Raw genomic sequence first — 18,076 nt, 5'->3', positions numbered from 1 at the left:
CTTGGGTTTGTAAGAATCTCACATCTGACTTCTTTTTCTTTTCAAATCTAGTCTTTCATACCTTTTATTGTAGCAGACAAAAGAAGCCAGGAAATGGTTATTATGAGAGGAAGGGAGGGAGAGAGACCTGTGACCCTAAAAAAAAAAACCACACACAAAAAAAACTCCTACTGTAAAATATTGAATATCAAGAGCCGGCAAGTACTTCAGACTTGTAAAATCAAGAAATTAATGAAAGCACCAAGACTGCATCCTCAGAACCACTGGGGAATGATAATTACAGACAGTATTTCTGGAGCAGACACATAACCTTGATTCCCAGGATACCCCCTAAAGCACTCTAATAGTATGCTATTTGTGGAAGGTTTTTCCACCTTTAATAACAGGGAAATAATGTTAGAAGGAAAGAAACCCCTTATTTAGCCACTAGGGTGTCATTATTGAGCCCCAGTTGAAGGCCCCTTTAAAAGCATCCATATGGTAAAAGAATATGTTTCCCCACGAAATCAAAACTGAGTACATCTGAGACTTCTGAACATCTTTTTTCTTGGATCTTAAAATGGATTTGTGCATATTTGTGAAAAAAAAATTTTATGATGTGCTATCTTCCAAAGTGAATGGTTATTTATAATTCATAAAAGACCTGAGCACAGGAAAATTCTTCCCTTTTATTAGCCCTGTAAAGTTAGACCAGCTGATCTTTTAGTACATATTACAGACACCAAATTCTCCGTATGGTTGAAGTTTCTCTCCTCAAACTAAATGCAAAGAGGCAGTGCTACTGAAGCTATTCCTCAAAAGCTGGTGGGGTCCATGTCTCTTTTGATTAAATGTTAAATAAACAAAAAAATCATTCTCAGAGCCAGTCTCTAAAGACACAGAAGGGAGCATACTTGGAATGCTAAACATGCTTTCTAAATCTTGCACAGCCTTTGTAAAATACAACAGCATATTTTTAAGTGGATTTTCTTTTCTGTTTCCAACATTTAACCATCGTCTTCTGACACAGTTGCCACATCATTTCCTTTCAGCTGCTGCTGGCTGCTTGTGGGTCATAGTACAGGTTCATGAGCAGAAGTGACTTGGGTCAAGGAGTATGGGCACCAGGGATTTGGACCCATTACAGGGAGTCCTGGTGCCAAGGGCTCCCACCCAGCTGCACCTGCACATCCCCAACATGATATCACAGAAAGTTACTTCCTTCAAAGAATCCAGCTTTCTTAGCTCACCCTACCAGGGTCACGTCCACCTCGATTAGTGGCGTGCCTCGGACCCACATAAGAGAGTTTCACAGAATTTTTAGAGATCTAAGTTTAATCTGAAAATAACACATGGTTTTGTTTTCTTTGAAGTTCCCTGCCCTCTAATATTCCAGACGAGCCTTTTAAGCTCTGGTATAGAACTATCTGGAGACAGAAACTCTTTCTGTGTCCTGACTTTTAAATACCTTGACTTAAAATATAGGTTGCTAACTGCCAAACACAAAAAGCCAACTCACTTATAGGGCAGGATCCTTGGTCAGAAAGGATTGCCTCACCTTGCAAGGACAAGGGATGAAGGATTCAAATGATTCTTGAGCAACTTTTTTACCACCTTATGCTGCCTGACTCAGAAGAGAGGGATGAGGAGATCTCAGCCTCTTGATGATACACCAGCTGCACTGTGTAGTACCAGCAGTGGGAATGGAAAAGGCAATATTTATTCTGAGGGCCCTGACAACATCATCATTAAGTCATTCGTCCACTCATAAGTGGTTTGCATTTTCCAAGATCCAGAGAGAGAGGCCCATGAGCTGTAATTCTAGGCATGTTTTTCCCCTTTCTACCCACACTCTTATTCAACATGTCTAAGCACTGTTTGGAAAAACTAGATAGCTGACAAAACCAAATATGCAATATGCTATCATATCTTTTAGTTTAACACTTTCAGAATTTATTTCCCTATCACATGAATGAAATCTTTCAAGTTCTTCCTCATCATCCACCACCCAAAACACTAAATCATTACATAACAGAACTGTTAATCAATTATCTACTGTGTCATATCCCTCCCTCCATCCAACCATCCATGCTACAAGTATTCCTTGAGTATTTACCATGTGCCAGTCCCAATGGTGGAGATATAGACATGAATAATTTATAACTTGCCCTTCAGGAGCTTCTAGTCATACAGAAGATGCTCACCTCTATGTCTCCCAAGCCTTCAATGAACAGTTAACTTTCTGCTGTTACTTCATCACAGCAAGAAAACAGGAGCTCTTACTCTGCCCACATAATACTCCTAGGTTCATGAACTTTGTCCACCGCATTTTCTCTGATCACCACCCCATCCTCTGAAACCTGGTACACAGTCAGTCATGAGAGAAACAAACTAAATTTACTACTGGAGCAAATTTCAGGACATAGCTTGGATAAGACACAGGATAATGTCAAATTCTCACTTTGCAATTTTAAAATTTAAATAGCCACTGCCAAATACAGTGTATTTAATTTTCTCTCTCCTTTCTAGGGCACTGACCCCCTCCTTCAGAACTAGACCTTTGGGGTTTCAATTCATCTGGCTAATTCACTCCAATCTACCCTTCAGTCCAATCATCTTTCTGGTTTCCAGAGATAAGTCATGGGATCCTTCCTTTTGGGAGGCCCTAAGTGTAGCTTCCTTATCCATCATTCACCGAGCTGTGTCCTTTGAAATACTGTTGTGCTTCTTTTTTTGAGGGGGAGGGGAACTGAATTGGAAAGAAACCTGGGTTGGGGAGAGGATGCCAAGAAGGCACCCAAGGCTTCCCTTTATGCTGCACCCAGCCAAGCCTCTGACCAACTCAAGGGTTTGTTTACGACATTTCATAAGCAGACCTAACAAGCTCCTTTGGCAATATTCTTTGAAGAAGTTTCCATCCCCCAGGACAAGGCCAGAGCTTCCCGGTCTGCCTGCCATAGCTCACCAAGACTGGGTTCCAGGTATGCAGATGCGTTACAGGTGCGTCAAGATGTGGACCCTCTCAGCCCAAGAGGCTGCCAGCCTGGGTCAGAGGCAGCCAGGGCAGCCACTCGTGAAAGGTAGGGCTGGGCTGATAAGAGTCCTGGAGAGGTGACCAAACTCGGCGCCCCCTGTTTGCCTAGGGGCCAGAAATTGGGGTCTGCCATCAGTCCCGTGCTGGCACTTGGTGCAGAGGCCTGCTCCAGTCCTGGAGTTATATCCTTATCCTCAAAACCCCCCAACCTTCCAGGCTAGGCTCTCCGTCACCCCTCACTCCTCTTAGCCCTGAACCAAAGGTGACCACGTCTGGCTGCTCTTCTGCCTGGTGTTTATGACCATCCCTTTGGGAACCACTAGCCTGGGTTTTCCCAGCTTCTTCACCCTCAGTCCCCTTAGCCCAGCAGGTTCAACAGAATATAATGCCAGCCACTTACGTAATTTAAAATTTTCTACTAGCTACCTTTTTTAAAGTTTAAACAGGTAAAAAAAATTTTTTGCATCCAAATTTGTTAATTTTAAACAGCTTTATCGAGATAAAATTCACACACCATACAATTACCCATTTAAAGTGTACAACTGAGTATATTCACAGAGTTGTACAACCAGCGCCACGATCAATTTTAGAACATTTTCATCACCCCTTAAAGAAATTCCTACCCATCGGCACTCACTTCCCATTTCCCTCCAAAACCCCCAGCCCTAAGCAACCAACCATCTACCTCCTGTCTCTGTTGCTTCACCTCTTGGCCATCTCATATAAGTGGAATCATACAATGTGTGGCCTTTGTGTCTGACTTCCTTCACTTAGCATTGTGTTTCAAGCTTTGCCCATGTTGTAGCATTCACTTTAATCATTTACTTTATTTAGTTCAATCTATCCAAAATATCATTTCAACATGTAGTAGATCTTAAAGATGATAAATGATGTACTTTGCATCTTTTTTTCACACCAATTCTTTGAGCTCTGGTGCGTATTTTACACTCAGAGCACATCTCAATCAGACCAGCCACACTGCAAGTGCTCAATATCCACATGTGGCTACCGGCCATTGTGCTCGAAAGCACAGCCCTAGCCAGAGTCCTTTTCATTACTCTTTAGAGGCAACAGCTTTCTCTGTTCACCACCACACTCCTGCATACCCTCTCTACCCCATCAGTACCTATACCGTGGTTCACAGGTGGCTTTAGGATTTTAAGGCCCGCACCACGTTTCTCTTCCCCAGTAGAGAGCCCTGAGCTTGTGCTTCCATCTGGGCAGTGGCCGATCAGGTCAGAGCCTGCACACAGATAACTGGAGCCCATGCTGCCTGGTCACTTTCCTTGCCCAGGTGCCACAGCTGGATGATATATCTAGCTAAAGGGAAACTTTCTGCTTTGAAAAACTTAACAAACGAAACTTTATTCTTACTTTTTAGAAGTAGGTCTGTCATTTCTTAATTTTCTCCCTGGTACATTTTCCAGCCATTGTTTCGCTAACAATTGCTCTAAGCACACAAATAAAGCTCACTGGTAGTGGTAGATTTGGGAAATTGCTACAAGCTTCCTCACAGCTTTATCCTGCTTCTGTCAGCCATTTCCCCAAGAAAATGGACGTTTAATCAGTATGAGGCTGCATCTTATAAGTCTAGCTCATCAGCTATCACCTCCTTCTAGGCTCGAGAGAAGAGACAGAAGCCTACAGCACTGCCACCAACTGCCCAGGATGCAGGGATTTCAAGAGGAAACGGGACCTTTATGAATGAAGCACATTATTTATCCCAGTGTGGGTATGTCTATATGGTCATATGTAAGTTACTTCTAAACACCTGTAATTCTTAAGATGGTCACATGGCAATGTTTGTGAAATTGCCTTTTTGAAGGAAAAACTTTCAAAATTGGGGTTACTTAGTCCACAATATGGAAAATTGAGGGCAGGTTTAACATGTGCAAATTTAACAGAGACCTAAGAAGAACAACAATATCAGCATCTTCCCTGTTTTTCCTCAGAGTAAGAAGAGAGAAAATGAGCTGCAGTTGCTGGAGAAGGGGACTGAGGTTCACCTTAGGAAGAACATCCTGTCAATAACATCGAAGCTCTGGAGAATCTCATGAAAGGAGCTTCAGGGTTTTGGTCAACATTCATTCTACCAACATTTACTGAGGACCTTCTGGGCATTTCTTGGTTTGTGTCTAATTCAGTCACAGAGCTAAATCGGGAAGATTTCACTCAAATGCTTCTCTGGAGGGTTTCCCTAACTTGAAGTATTGCTCTCTCTTTTTTTCCCAACTTTTCTTCTTATTCTCTGCCACCTATGAAGGTTCACAGGGCCCAGTCCTGGACCCTGCAAAAAAAAAAAAAGCTTTAAAAATCAAGAATTATTCTTGGGGCTTCCCTGGTGGCGCAGTGGTTGAGAGTCTGCCTGCCAATGCAGGGGACACGGGTTCGAGCCCTGGTCTGGGAAGATCCCACATGCCGCGGAGCAACTAGGCCCGTGAGCCACAACCACTGAGCCTGCGCGTCTGGAGCCTGTGCTCCGCAACAAGAGAGGCCGCGACAGTGAGAGGCCCGCACACCGCGATGAAGAGTGGCCCCTGCTCGCCACAACTGGAGAAAGCCCTCGCACAGAAATGAAGACCCAACACAGCCAAAAATAAATAAATAAATTAATTAATTAATTATTAAAAAAATCAAGAATTATTCTAAAAGAAAATCTGACCCACTGCACCAGTCAAGATGTCAGCCTCTTGATCAAACAGCCACTCATAAGGCAATGGCATGCTGAGAAAAGCAGACAGTAATGGTAGCCAGTTCAGAGCTGTGAGGACTTGCTGTGAGGACTTGCTGTGAACTGGTTTATATTACCTACCTCCTTTTACTCAACAGAAACTTTCTTCTCTACAGAAAATGGCAATACCACTACCATTCTAGGGTTCCTTGTATTAGGCCTCACCTAACAACTGCTTGGCTTTCTATCCAGAATAGTTAAAACAGCCAGTGCCCCAGGGAATGTCATAAAATTTCACTGTATTCAGTGACGCCCTATTCAGTGAATCGCAGAGAACCTAGTCTTCTTCTGCACACCTGGCTATGAATCACTGACTCAGTGACCTCCATTTGGGATCTGCTTTCCTGAGGTAGTTAATTTAGCCTTCATGAGATGGAGGTACTGAACCTTTCTTAGGGAGGCATGCCTAATTTCACATAACTGTGAAGTTACTTCGGTTGTTTACATGGCAATCTTGTGTGATCTAAGCAACTCTATTGCTGTCATTTTAAGACCGTTTGAAACATCTTAATAGTCCCATTTTTTTCTTTTCCTCTTGCTCATTTCCAAATGGAAGGAATTCTTATGAGGTAATAGGGTGGTGGGGAGAAACACAGTTTGCTTTAGCTCCTACTAATTATTCCATGTTATGCTTGAGTGGATTATTTGCATCCGGTCTCTATTTGTTAACGTCAATGGGCTATGTTTGCATAACTAGATCGAATTATAAAAGGACTTCCATTTTGAATGGTTAACTCTCACAAAAAGAAAGAAAAAGAAAGAAAGAAAGAAAAGAAAGAAAGGAAAGAAAGAAAGGAAGGAAGGAAGAAAGAAGGAAAGAAGGGACCATATCCTAAGCTAGAGATAGCAGCCTTGGGAAACCTGTATTGGAGGAAAAAAAGAATCTCTTAAAGTTCATCACAAAGACTTTCTGGTTTCAATTTCCTCTCTTCTTTTGAAATAAGATCCAGTACCCCAGCCCTCCACCTAGAGTAAAGTAGCTGGGACTTGGCAGGAAGTGGTGTGGCAGACCACCCAAGAATTAGGGGTATCTGATGTGGAAGGGAAAAGTTAAATGAAAATCTGAAAATGATGTCACGTAGGTGAGAATGAGTCATCAATACTGAGCTCCCGTTTCTCTCCAGTGACGATCCCTGTGCTAGATCATCCAGTTAATCATCCAGCTAGGAAGGGCTGGGCTAAGTCACTTTCCAGGCCATACCTCAGCCTCCAGGCAGTGTAATCCTAACCCTTTCGAAAGACCTCCAACGCATTCAAGTTCCTGAGAAACGTTCCTGTTCTATAAACTCCTCAGGCTGTCTTGTTTCAACACACCTCTTTTCCTTTTACTCACACACATTTCCTTATCACCATCTGATGTGTTTTGTCCCTTCCAATAAACTGTGAAGTTCTTGAAGCCCAACAAGAGCTCTTGCTCCACCTGACTGTCCCCCCTCCACCTCCCAGCCAATACCTGGACAGAGGGGTAACTTACTTGGTCTATTATCACTCTGGATCAAAGTTCTCTTTTTTAGATTGCAAGATTCAGGAGAGCAGGACCTCAATTAGTGAAAAGTGCAAGTGACTTCCTGCCAGAGTCAGCTTCTACTGGTAGACATCTGAAGCAACCACACCTGGGGTGTGATTGGAAGGGTTTTAGAAACCTCCTTCCACACTCACCTTCTGAAATTCCACCAAGTGACACCTTTTCACTTAAGGTTTTGATCTTTGTTAAAATACAGATTCCCCCGGGAGCAGTAACTTGATAAGTTATCTGTGATTTAGAGTAGATAAAGGAACTCACTGAACCTGGAGACAGGAGAGGAGATAGCAGTGGAGGGGAAGTTTGGGTGTCAATTGGCCCCATTCACACCAAAATATTTCAATAATGTGTGATGGTGGTGTTGATATGAAGAATCATTCTCCTTCCAAAGGCCCAGCCCCCAACACCTTATGTATTGACTGAAGTATGAATAAGGATGAATAAACATTTAGTGAATGCTTTCTATATGCTAGACAGCGCTCTAAACACTTAAATAGTAACTTGTTACACCTCACAACTCCCCGAAGTTGGCCCTGTTATCATCCCAGTTTTACGGATGAGGAAACTGAGGAAGAGAGGGTCCCAAAGTCACACAGACAGAAGGTGGCAGACCCAGGAAATGAGTAAGAATGATTGACACTTTTAAATATCCAAGCTTGCCTTTCGCATCCCTTTCCCATGTTGACCGCCTCCCCTCCCCGATTTTCATCCTCCTCCCACCCTTGTCAGTAGATTTACCTGAGATAATCCAAATGAATCCTAAATGTGGGAAACAAGCAGGCATCTAAGAAAGTAGGAACAGTGATCCAGGTGTGGATGAGTCCTTCCACAATGAAGTGTTCAAAAAATGGCAACCAATAGGCTGTCATTGACGACACTTAAAAAAATGTACATTGTGATCCAGTGCTTTAAAGTACCCAGGGAATTTTCTAAATTGCAATATGCCCATTTGGGGTGCTTTTCCCCCAACAATATGAGCAAAACAGAGATACTAACCATGGCAACCTCTATATCACTTGATACACGTAAAAGGAGCAAAGGCTTCCTGAGAGAGGGGGCCCTGCATCTGTGTGTGTATATGCTATTTCTAAGACGTGTATTAACTGAAACACGCACAGGACTCACCCAACAACTTCTTTTCCTTGAGGAGGATGAGTTGAGAAAGTTCATCTTGTGCATCAGACTAGAGAAGATAGACTCCTTATTCATCTTTAGATTGGAAAAATAAAATACACATTGGCTCCCTGGAGTTGAAGGTGATAGCCCAATAATTAGAAGGAGACCAAGCAAAAGGAAAAAAGCAGATAAATAGCAGAGTGGCGGTGGGATGGCACCATGTTTTGCTCCCGATAGGCGCTCATGTTTGCAGGGTTTCGTTCAGTGGAAGAGCATGGGATTGGAAAGTGGATTGCTTTGAGGATGCCCTCACAGTACAGCTCACGGAGTAACACGACTGGGACACCTATGCCCCTGCTGACCTCTGAGAAGGAACTCCAGGGACAACCCTGCCACCAATGGAAGCCAGTTCTTCAGCAGGTGTGGCAAAGCTGAGATTTGCCTATGAGGGCAGCACTACTCCAAGGTGCTGCTGGGTTCTTCCTGGGAATGGCTCTTTCCCAGTCAGCATCAGAAATCAGCAGCAGGGTAATGATTAGAGAAATGCAAATCAAAACTACAATGAGGTATCACCTCATGCCAGTCAGAATGGCCATCATTAAAAAGTCTACAAACAATAAATGCTGGAGAGGGTGTGGAGAAAAGGGAACCCTCCTACACTGTTAGTGGGAATGTAAATTGGTACAACCACTCTGGAGAACAGTTTGGAGGTTCCTTAAAAAACTAAAACTAGAGCTACCATATGATCCAGCAATCCCACTCCTGGGTATATATCTGGAGAAAGCCATAATTCAAAAAGATACATGTACCCCAATGTTCATTGCAGCCCTGTTTACAATTGCCAAGACACGGAAGAAACCTAAATGTCCATCAGCAGACGAATGGATAAAGAAGATGTGGTACATATATACAATGGAATATTAGCCACAAAAAAGAACAAAATAATGCCATTTGCAGCAACATGGATGGACCTAGAGATTATCATACTGAGTGAAGTAAGTCAGACAGAGAAAGACAAATATCATATGACATCACTTATATGTGGAATCTAAAAAAATGATACAAATGAACTTATTTACAAAACAGAAACAGACTCACAGACTTCAAAAACACACTTCTGGTTACCAAAGGGAAAAGGTCGGCGGGGGGATAAATTAGGAGTTTGGGATTCACATATACACACTACGATATATAAAATAGATAACCAACAAGGACCTACTGTAGAGCACAGGGAACTCTACCCAATACTCTGTAATAAACTATATGGGGAAAGAATCTGAAAAAGAATAGATATATGTATATGTATAACTGAATCACTTTGCTGTACACCTGAAACTAACACAACGTTGTAAATCAAGTATACTCCAATATAAAATAAAAATTAAATTAGAAAAAAAATCATCAGCAGAGGCTTTCACCCTAAGCTCCACAACCTTCCTTGTGAGCCTGAGGTGTTCTTACATGTTGTGTGACTTTAAAATTTTTAATGATCTTCACAAAGTTCATATTAAGGAAACAGCTCTTTGAAGCACACCTCTTAACCCTTCAAAAATTGTCTTTATAATTTGGGGGTTTGGATTGATTAATTTTTATGACAAACCATGCAAAGAATTTCCAAAATTTATTCTTTCCTTTCATTATCATCACTGGAGGCCACACTATATGTTCTTGTACATAGGTAGTGTATGGTCAACTTGTTGAGACTTTTGGAGGCTTATCATTACCAATAAAGCACTGATAACTACTGTGCTTTACTCTTGTACTAGTAAAAGACTAGTAGTACATTTTTTACTTTGAAAGAAATTTTACTTTCATAATGACCTTGGCTTGCTGGTATATCCAGTGCTACAGAAAGTATTGATAGCTGCCTAGGTTGTGTATCCTTTGCTTTCTACCATCCATGCTTAAAATTAGAGACACAGTAAGGATTCTACCAGCCCCAATATATCTATAGTTAACAGAAGTTAGAGGAGTTCTCTTTCATTCTGAAAGGAATGGGAATTTTTTTTTTTTTTGAGTATTTCTGAACCCACATTTGGTAATAAGCCCATTATATAATGGGTTCAGATATCAACCGTCAGTCTTTCCTCATTAAAAAATGGGGGGGGGGTGGGGCTTCCCTGGTGGCGCAGTAGCTGAGAATCCGCCTGCCAATGCAGGGGACATGGGGTTGAGCCCTGGTCCAGGAAGATCCCACATGCCGTGGAGCAATTAAGCCTGTGCACCACAACTACTGAGCCTGCACTCTAGAGCCCACGAGCCACAACTACTGAGCCCGCGAGCCACAACTACTGAAGCCCATGCGCCTGGAGCCTGTGCTCTGCAACAAGAGAAGCCACCACAATGAGAAGCCGGTGCACTGCAACAAAGAGTAGCCCCCCCTCACCACACCTAGAGAAAGCCCACATGCAGCAACGAAGACCCAGCACAGCCAAAAAGAAATGAATTAAATTAATTAAAAAAAAAAAAAAAAAAAAAACAGAGGCAGGGAACCCTTAACTGATGGGGCAAGGGAAATCTAGTTGTTCACACCTACTCTGGAGAACTTTTGAACATCCCATGGGGTCTTATTATTAAGTGTGTGTCGGAATGTCAGCTTCTTTCTTCAGGATCTTTAACTACTGATTCGTTTCTTTTTTAAAGTACTGTGTTTAGGTATTCAGTCCTTATCAACTTATTCCAGGGGGAGGCTTTGTATCTCTAATATAGCTGTTTCTGAGTCACTTGCAGCTCTTCTTATCTCTAACCTGGGCACTCCAGTCACAACCACATTCTCCCGGTGAGATGAGCATTCTCTCTCTGAGAGTACTGTGGCCAGGGCAGGGGCAATTTAAAAGCCCTATCTCATGGGAACAATTTTTTCTTGCTTGGAGTTTGAAGTAACTGCTTCCTTCAGTGGGAGAATTATGAAGAGGATCATTGACCAGCCTTTGTCTCTCATTTAAGGTATTGCTGTTTGAACACTTCATGTTCAATATCACCTTGAGTACACGAACACCCAAGGCCTTGAGGAAACTCTGACATACATCGAGGGGGTACTGATGAGATGGGCAGGCCAGCCAAGTCATTTGGCTCTGGCCTCTGGCTGAAGGGGATCCCAGACTGTGGCTGCTATTCTGTAGCAAACTCATGCAGAAAAGCAGAGAGCACATCACCAGCACGTGGATACTAAATTAAATCCATCAAACTCTTAGTTCTCACGATATCTGCAGGAGAAACGCCAGATGCAGGAGTGAGGGGCCTTAAATCTGTAAGCTTCTTGGTCCTTTTGGAGGCTCTCCGACAGCCCAAAGACCTGTTGATGCAGTAATATTTTGCCGATTCCTACAGCCAGGACTGGATAGAGTTTTGTTATATCAGCAGTTGTCAGTCAACAAACCTCTCTCTTGTTGGTAAGGTGCATCAAAGGCCAGGACAATACCAGGAATGACTATTAAGTGTCCCAACAGGAAAAGGAGGCGTCACCCACATTGCTGGCCAACTGGTAAGAACCAGGGCATATGGAGAAACAGTGCAGGCCGGAGTGAGGAGTGCAGACAGATGAGAGACAGCTGTTCCCTGGCAGGGTTCTGCATTACCTCGAGGGGAGAGCCAAGCTCTGGCTCTTGGAGGCACTGCTGTCTGCACTCGCACGCAGAGGCAGGGCACACAGAAGGGGCCCTGGGAGTGTGCTCAGGAAAACGTGAAACTCAAGCCCTGAAAGCTAAGCCCCAAATCCAAATACGCTCTTACGCAAAGCATTCGCAGATTGGCTCGCGTTTGACTCTCGTATGAGGTTACTTGTTGGCATGTGCTGAGTAATTCCCTGGCATGCCCGCAGCTTGTCAGGGGCATTCCTTCCTGAGTCGCAACTGGACCAACAGCCTGGCTCAGGCAGCAGGGGCCAGCGCTGTCTAAGAGGCTATCTTTCTGATGAAACCTACAGCCCTCGGTCCTGATTTGCTGATGTCACCATGTCTGCTTTTCCATCTTCAAAGATGAGCTGGTAGGCATTTCCAGTGAGTGTTTGACAGACTCAAGGAAACATTTTGGGGGTTGCACATAACTGTTGAAGTGAGGAATATTCGTCTGTCATCAGTTGGATGAGAAAAGTTAAAATTCCTGCCAGAACTTTGGAGGCCTAGGGAGATGGCATCTCTCACGGGAGCAACATTAGGCCAATTACAATGCTCAGCATTTTCCCAACACTCTGGGTTCAGAGCTCTTTGCGATCCATTTGTTTCTTTAGCTGAGTTTCTTAAACACACACCACCCCTTGTGGAGCTCTCTGGGCCTCCACCCAAAAGCTGAAGGATACAAAGAAGAGGAAGAAAAGACAGAGCAGCCGGCTCTACCCAAAGAGAGAAGTCAAGCCAAATATTTCAACGATTCATTACTCTCCAAAAGCCTGTCAATACTTACAATGGGGGGAAACGGAGAACAGCCAAAATGTACAGCAATGGAAGACTGGCCACATACAATATGGAAAAATAAGCAGACATTAAAATCATGCTGTAGATTGTAGAAGAAACTTTAATGACATGGAAACCTATAAACAATATATGGTTAAGTGAAGCTAATTATAAGACATCATGGACAATATGATTACATTTTGTGCATACATATATATATTTCTAGGTGATATTTACATATAGAAAAAAGACTGAAAGAATATAAATTAACATGTTAATAGCAATATTTCTAGGTTGGGGTGGATTATAAGAGATTTTTCTTTCTTTTTTTCTCCAAACTGTCTACAATGAATATGTTTTAATTTTGTTTACATTTTGTTATTATTATTATTTTGCTTATAAAATAAAACATGCTCACAGTATAAGGTTCAAACAATACAGACATGTTTAAAGTCTAAAGTAAAATTCCTCTTAATCCTGCCTAACAGATAATCCTTGCATGTACAAATCTGTATTTTAAAATTATTCTAGAATATTTATGCAATAGAATTACATATAGGTCTTCAATTCGCCTTTTTTCACTTAAGGTATCTGGCACATCTTCCCAGGTATGTGTGAGTACTTTTCTTTTTTTCTTTTTTAAGTTGATCAGTGGGAGCCCTGGCAGGCCAGCAGGGAATGGGAGTTACAGCCACAAGTCCACCAGAATGAGGGTCTCCCCCTTCCTGCTGTAGATGGGCAGGGGAATCAATGGGCACTGAAGTCCCAAGATGTAAGAGCTGAAAAGAACTTTATTAACTAAACCCATTCCTTAAATGAAGAGATGAAGATCCAGAGACCAGAATCCAAGTCTTCTAACTCTGTGTCCAATATTGCCTTTACCACACTGTGTAGTATAAAATAGATAATAAGAAGTACTTTTTAAAGAGCTCTTATCTTGCTAACCTTTTGTTTCAGCCTTAAAGTCCCTTAAGGGAACTGGGGGAGGTTATCTCTCCCATTGTACAGATGATAATACTAGCTAACCTTTGCTAGGCACCATGGGCCAGGTTCTAAGCTAAGCTATTCACCTGCATTACCTCATACAGTTCTCACAAGAGATCTCGGAGGTTGGTCCTATTGTTTTACTCATCTTACAGATGAAAAAAATTAAGGCTCAGAGAGACTGAATAACTTTTCAAAGGTCCCACAGCTAGGACATGATGGAGCCAAGACTTGAAACTATGTCTAGCCCCGGAGTCCCTACTTTTAAACATTACACTTTCTTTCTTGCAGGCTTAGCGCATAAAGTTTTCACAAAACGCACTTTAATTACTCTCTCCCTTTCCCCTGTGTTGTTGTTATCCACTCCTCAAACAAAGCAAAACAGGAATGACATTAGAGAATGCAGTTTGGTGTCAGGCAGGGTTCAGGGGCCCCACTTGGTGTTCAGGACTCCATGCCAAACACTGGGGTAAAAGCAAAACAAAACAAAATAAAACAAAACACCCAGTCCAACCACAGCTATTCTCACAGTTGGCGAAAGAGTCGCCTGGCACTTTTCCTCTAAGGATCCTGCATGTCCCATACAAGGTGGTAAACTGCTTGCTCCCCAGGTATTTTCATTTCTTATGTAATAGTGCACTCGTTTCAACTTGGCCAACACGTTAGCACTTGTAGGTAAAGCCGATCTTTTTTTCAATCAGACACACAATACACACTGAGTCATGTGTAGAAGGCCCGTACAATGTTATTATTGTGAGCAGAGCCCCAAGGGCCTCGTCTTACAATGCTCACCTCTACCGAGAAAGAGCCTGCCTGACGTTGCTGCATGTGGCTGTCACACGGAGCTGCCAGAGGCTGGGCTGTGCCATGAGCTGTCACTTCACCCACTCAGCTCTGGTCCCCCGCAAGCTGGTGGTCAGGACTTTCCCGGACACTTATACTATAGCCTTCTCTATAATTTGTTCACCTTCTTCTCTTTCTTTCCACTTTTAGTGCCCTCTCTTCTCTCCCCTCCATGCTTCTGTTCAATCTCTCTGCCTTTCCTATCTTCTGATTCATTTCCTCTTCTTGTATCTTGAAAGGCTGCACTAGTTCCACTACTGTTCCATAAAGCACAGAGCTGGTCCCCTTTCTTTTTCTTCCATACTCCCCAGAGCCTCTTCCATAGTCTCCCCCCACCCAAGTGCCTTTTCACCTCCTTTCTCTGCTCACCAGCCTCTGTCACTATGATAGCCATTCTCAGCAAAGAGGTTGGAGGCGCTGTCCTGAACGTGGAGACTCTGCATTGAAAAGATTCAGTGCATTGGCTCAGGGGCCCCAGCTGCTTGAGTAAACTTCTTGGCGCTGCTATTTACTAACTAGGTGAGGTCAAGGAAGTCACCTAGCCTCTCTAAATCCCTAGATAATGAAAGTCCCTGGTTCTTAGAATTGTTGGGAGCCCTACATTAGGCTCCATAGCTCTGGGGTTTGGGTTTTAGACCTATTTGCTTTACTAGTTGGGTGATCTTGGCCAGGACACTGAGCTTCTCTTTGCCTCAGTGTCCTTGCTTATAACATGAGAGTGGTAATAATAGTATCTACTCTATTAGTGTATTGAGAAGATTAGTTAATAAACATAAAAACACCCGGAATAGTGCCTGGCACACAGGAGCCTTCCCCCAAAGTTGTCCATCGTGACATTTATTCATGGATGTAAGATGCCTGGAATAGCTGGAGACACTCAAGCGGTGGCAGTTACCCACTTGCTAGAGACCTTTGTTCCCCTTGCTCTGTGCTCTTTGGCTGTGCCTTCCCTGGGAAACCTGATCATGACCCTTCTGCCCAGAGTCTGTTTTCATAAGAACTCTCTCTGCCCTTTGCACCAAGTGAAAACCAAGCCATGGAGAAGCCTGGCTTACAGACATACAGCTAAAGAAGCAAAATAGGAAGGGAGTAACGTGGCAGGTTTTCTACAGCAGATTTGCTCTTGTGCCGATTTTATAGGTGGAACAATGACATCTTCCTGCATAGTTCTGCAAAATGACTTTTGCAAATCACATCATATTTAACTTCTCTCTTTAAATGAGAACCTGTATATAAAGAACTTAGAGCAGGTCTTGGAGCCCCATAAATTATAACTCTTGTTTGTTTTATTCTTGTAAGACTGATCTAGTCACATTATAGAAAGCTTAGAAGAGAAAGAAAAGGAAAAAAACACTGCTTCCTTAAGTTCACCACCTATGATCATTTTATACTCTCACATCTTAATATACTACAAGAACTCATACTTTAAAGGAATCCTATCGAGAATAATTTCAGAAAGTGAAGATTCCTTCTTATATTATTAATACTTATATTAATAATATAAGGAATATTACTATTTCTTATATTATTAATCTCTTCAAGATTGCAAGTAAAGATGTGCCTAGATTCTCTTTGGTAATGTGAGGAAGCCCAGAGTGTCATCTCCACAAGGGATCTCCAGGTCAGAACATTCTCAGCATCCCTTGGGAGGTGTTCTGAGCGTCAGTGTCCTTAGTGTCTATATTTCCCAAGAGAGAAAGTGATAGGATTCATTTGCAATCAACCAACTTAGAGGATAGAATATAGCACCAGATCACCTCAGAAATACTTGCGTTCACTTTTGTCAGAGGTGAGTCATGGGTGTGGGGTGTTGAAAATATTATATATATGAAGGTTAAGGCTCATGGATCCCTATTTTGGAAAAATAACAAATCACTTTGGTTCACCTTCTGTGGGAGCTCACCTCTCCATGCCCTGGGTTCACGTTAAGTGTGTTGTACTGGGATAGCTCTTTGATTAGTGGGGCCTTTATATTCTGTGCATTCACTGCCCCCTCTCCATCCACACTAAAATATTCTTCATATAAAGCCACATAAAGATTTTATTCCACTAATTATTAGAGAAATGCAAATCAAAACTACAATGAGGTACCACCTCTTGCCAGTCAGAATGGCCATCATCAAAAAGTCTACAAATAACAAACGCTGGAGAGGGTGTGGAGAAAAGGGAACCCTCCTACATTGTTGGTGGGAATGTAAGTTGGTGCAGCCACTGTGGAGAACAGTCTGGAGGTTCCTCAGAAAACTAAAAATAGAGTTACCATATGATCCAGCAATCCCACTCCTGGGCATATATCCGGACAAAACTATAATTCAAAAAGATAATGCACCCCTATGTTCATAGCAGTACTATTCACAATAGTCAAGACATGGAAACAACCTAAATGTCCATCGACAGATGAATGGATAAAGAAGATGTGGTACATATATACCATGGAATACTACTCGTCCATAAAAAAAGAATGAAATAATGCCATTTGCAGCAACATGGATGCAACTAGAGATTGTCATACTAAGTGCAGTATGTCATAAAGAGAAAGACAAATACCATATGATATCACTTATATGTGGAATCTAAAGTATGACACAGATGACCCTATCTATGAAACAGAAACAAAATCAGGGACATAGAGAATAGACTGGTGGTTGCCAAGGGGGAAGGGGGTGGGAGAGGGTAGGAGTGGGAGTTTGGGATTAGCAGATGCAAACTGGTATATATAGAATGGATAAACAACAAGGTCCTACCATATAGCACAGGGAACTATATTCAATATCCTGTGATAAACCATAATGGAAAAGAATATGAAAAAGAATGTATATATGTATAACTGAGTCACTTTGCTGTACAGCAGTAATTAACAGAATATTGTAATACAACTATACTTCAATAAAAATAAATTAACAAAAGATTTTATTCCATAGGAACAGAATATGAATATGACTAAGAAAAGCTTACAATTTGGAAAAATAATTGAAACTCCTTAAAGTCTAATGTCCTAAAGGGCAGGGGAACTCTACAACAGAAATAAAATTGTCAGCTTTTAATAATCAGCTACATATTCACGGCACTTTGTCATGTGCAAAGCATTTTTTAACAGTCACTACGCATTTACTCATTCGTTTACTTATTCTTTCAATACCAGAATCACATTATGACTTTTGTGGGCCCCAGGTACTTTCGCCTTCTTGGGACCCTTCCTCCATTTAAAAAAAAAAAAAAAAATTAAAATAGCTTAGTAGATTTTTGTGGGCCCTAAAAATTTCTTTTCTTTTTTTTCTGATATGAGAAAACATTAAAACACCTTTTCTACTCTGACAACTTGGGTTTTTTTCTGATATTAAGAGAAACTGAAACATTTTCATGGGCCCTGGGCATGGTGCCTACTGTGCCTCCATAAATCAGCCTGCACCAAGAGTGGGCTGGGGGTTACAAATGCAGATGAACACACGTGGCTCCCGCCCCCTCAGGAGCTCAAC

The 18,076-nt window shown here is 42.2% G+C and overlaps 1 protein-coding gene and 1 long non-coding RNA gene across 5 annotated transcripts in view; one reads left to right on the top strand and one right to left on the bottom strand.

The window, feature by feature from the left end:
- Positions 1-17,828, top strand: part of LOC309624364 (uncharacterized protein) — a 36,185-nt gene extending 18,357 nt beyond the window's left edge. The window contains exons 3-5 of one of the 4 annotated variants that reach the window (XM_082382507.1): positions 4,633-4,745; positions 4,966-5,140; positions 11,329-17,828. The gene's annotated coding sequence lies outside the window, so the exon portion shown is untranslated. Of the gene's footprint in view, positions 1-4,632; positions 4,746-4,965 lie in introns of all 4 variants that reach the window. The other 3 variants (XM_082382506.1, XM_082382508.1, XM_082382505.1) reach the window with 3 other exon arrangements.
- LOC309624414 overlaps positions 1-18,076 on the bottom strand; it is a 154,550-nt gene that overhangs the window by 8,201 nt on the left and 128,273 nt on the right. The gene's annotated exons all lie outside the window — the stretch shown is intronic.

This window comes from Balaenoptera borealis (assembly GCF_965194805.1).
Source record: "Balaenoptera borealis genome assembly, chromosome: 2".
In the NCBI taxonomy this organism is placed as follows: Eukaryota; Metazoa; Chordata; class Mammalia; order Artiodactyla; family Balaenopteridae; genus Balaenoptera; species Balaenoptera borealis.
This window is presented reverse-complemented; position numbering and strand designations above follow the sequence as displayed.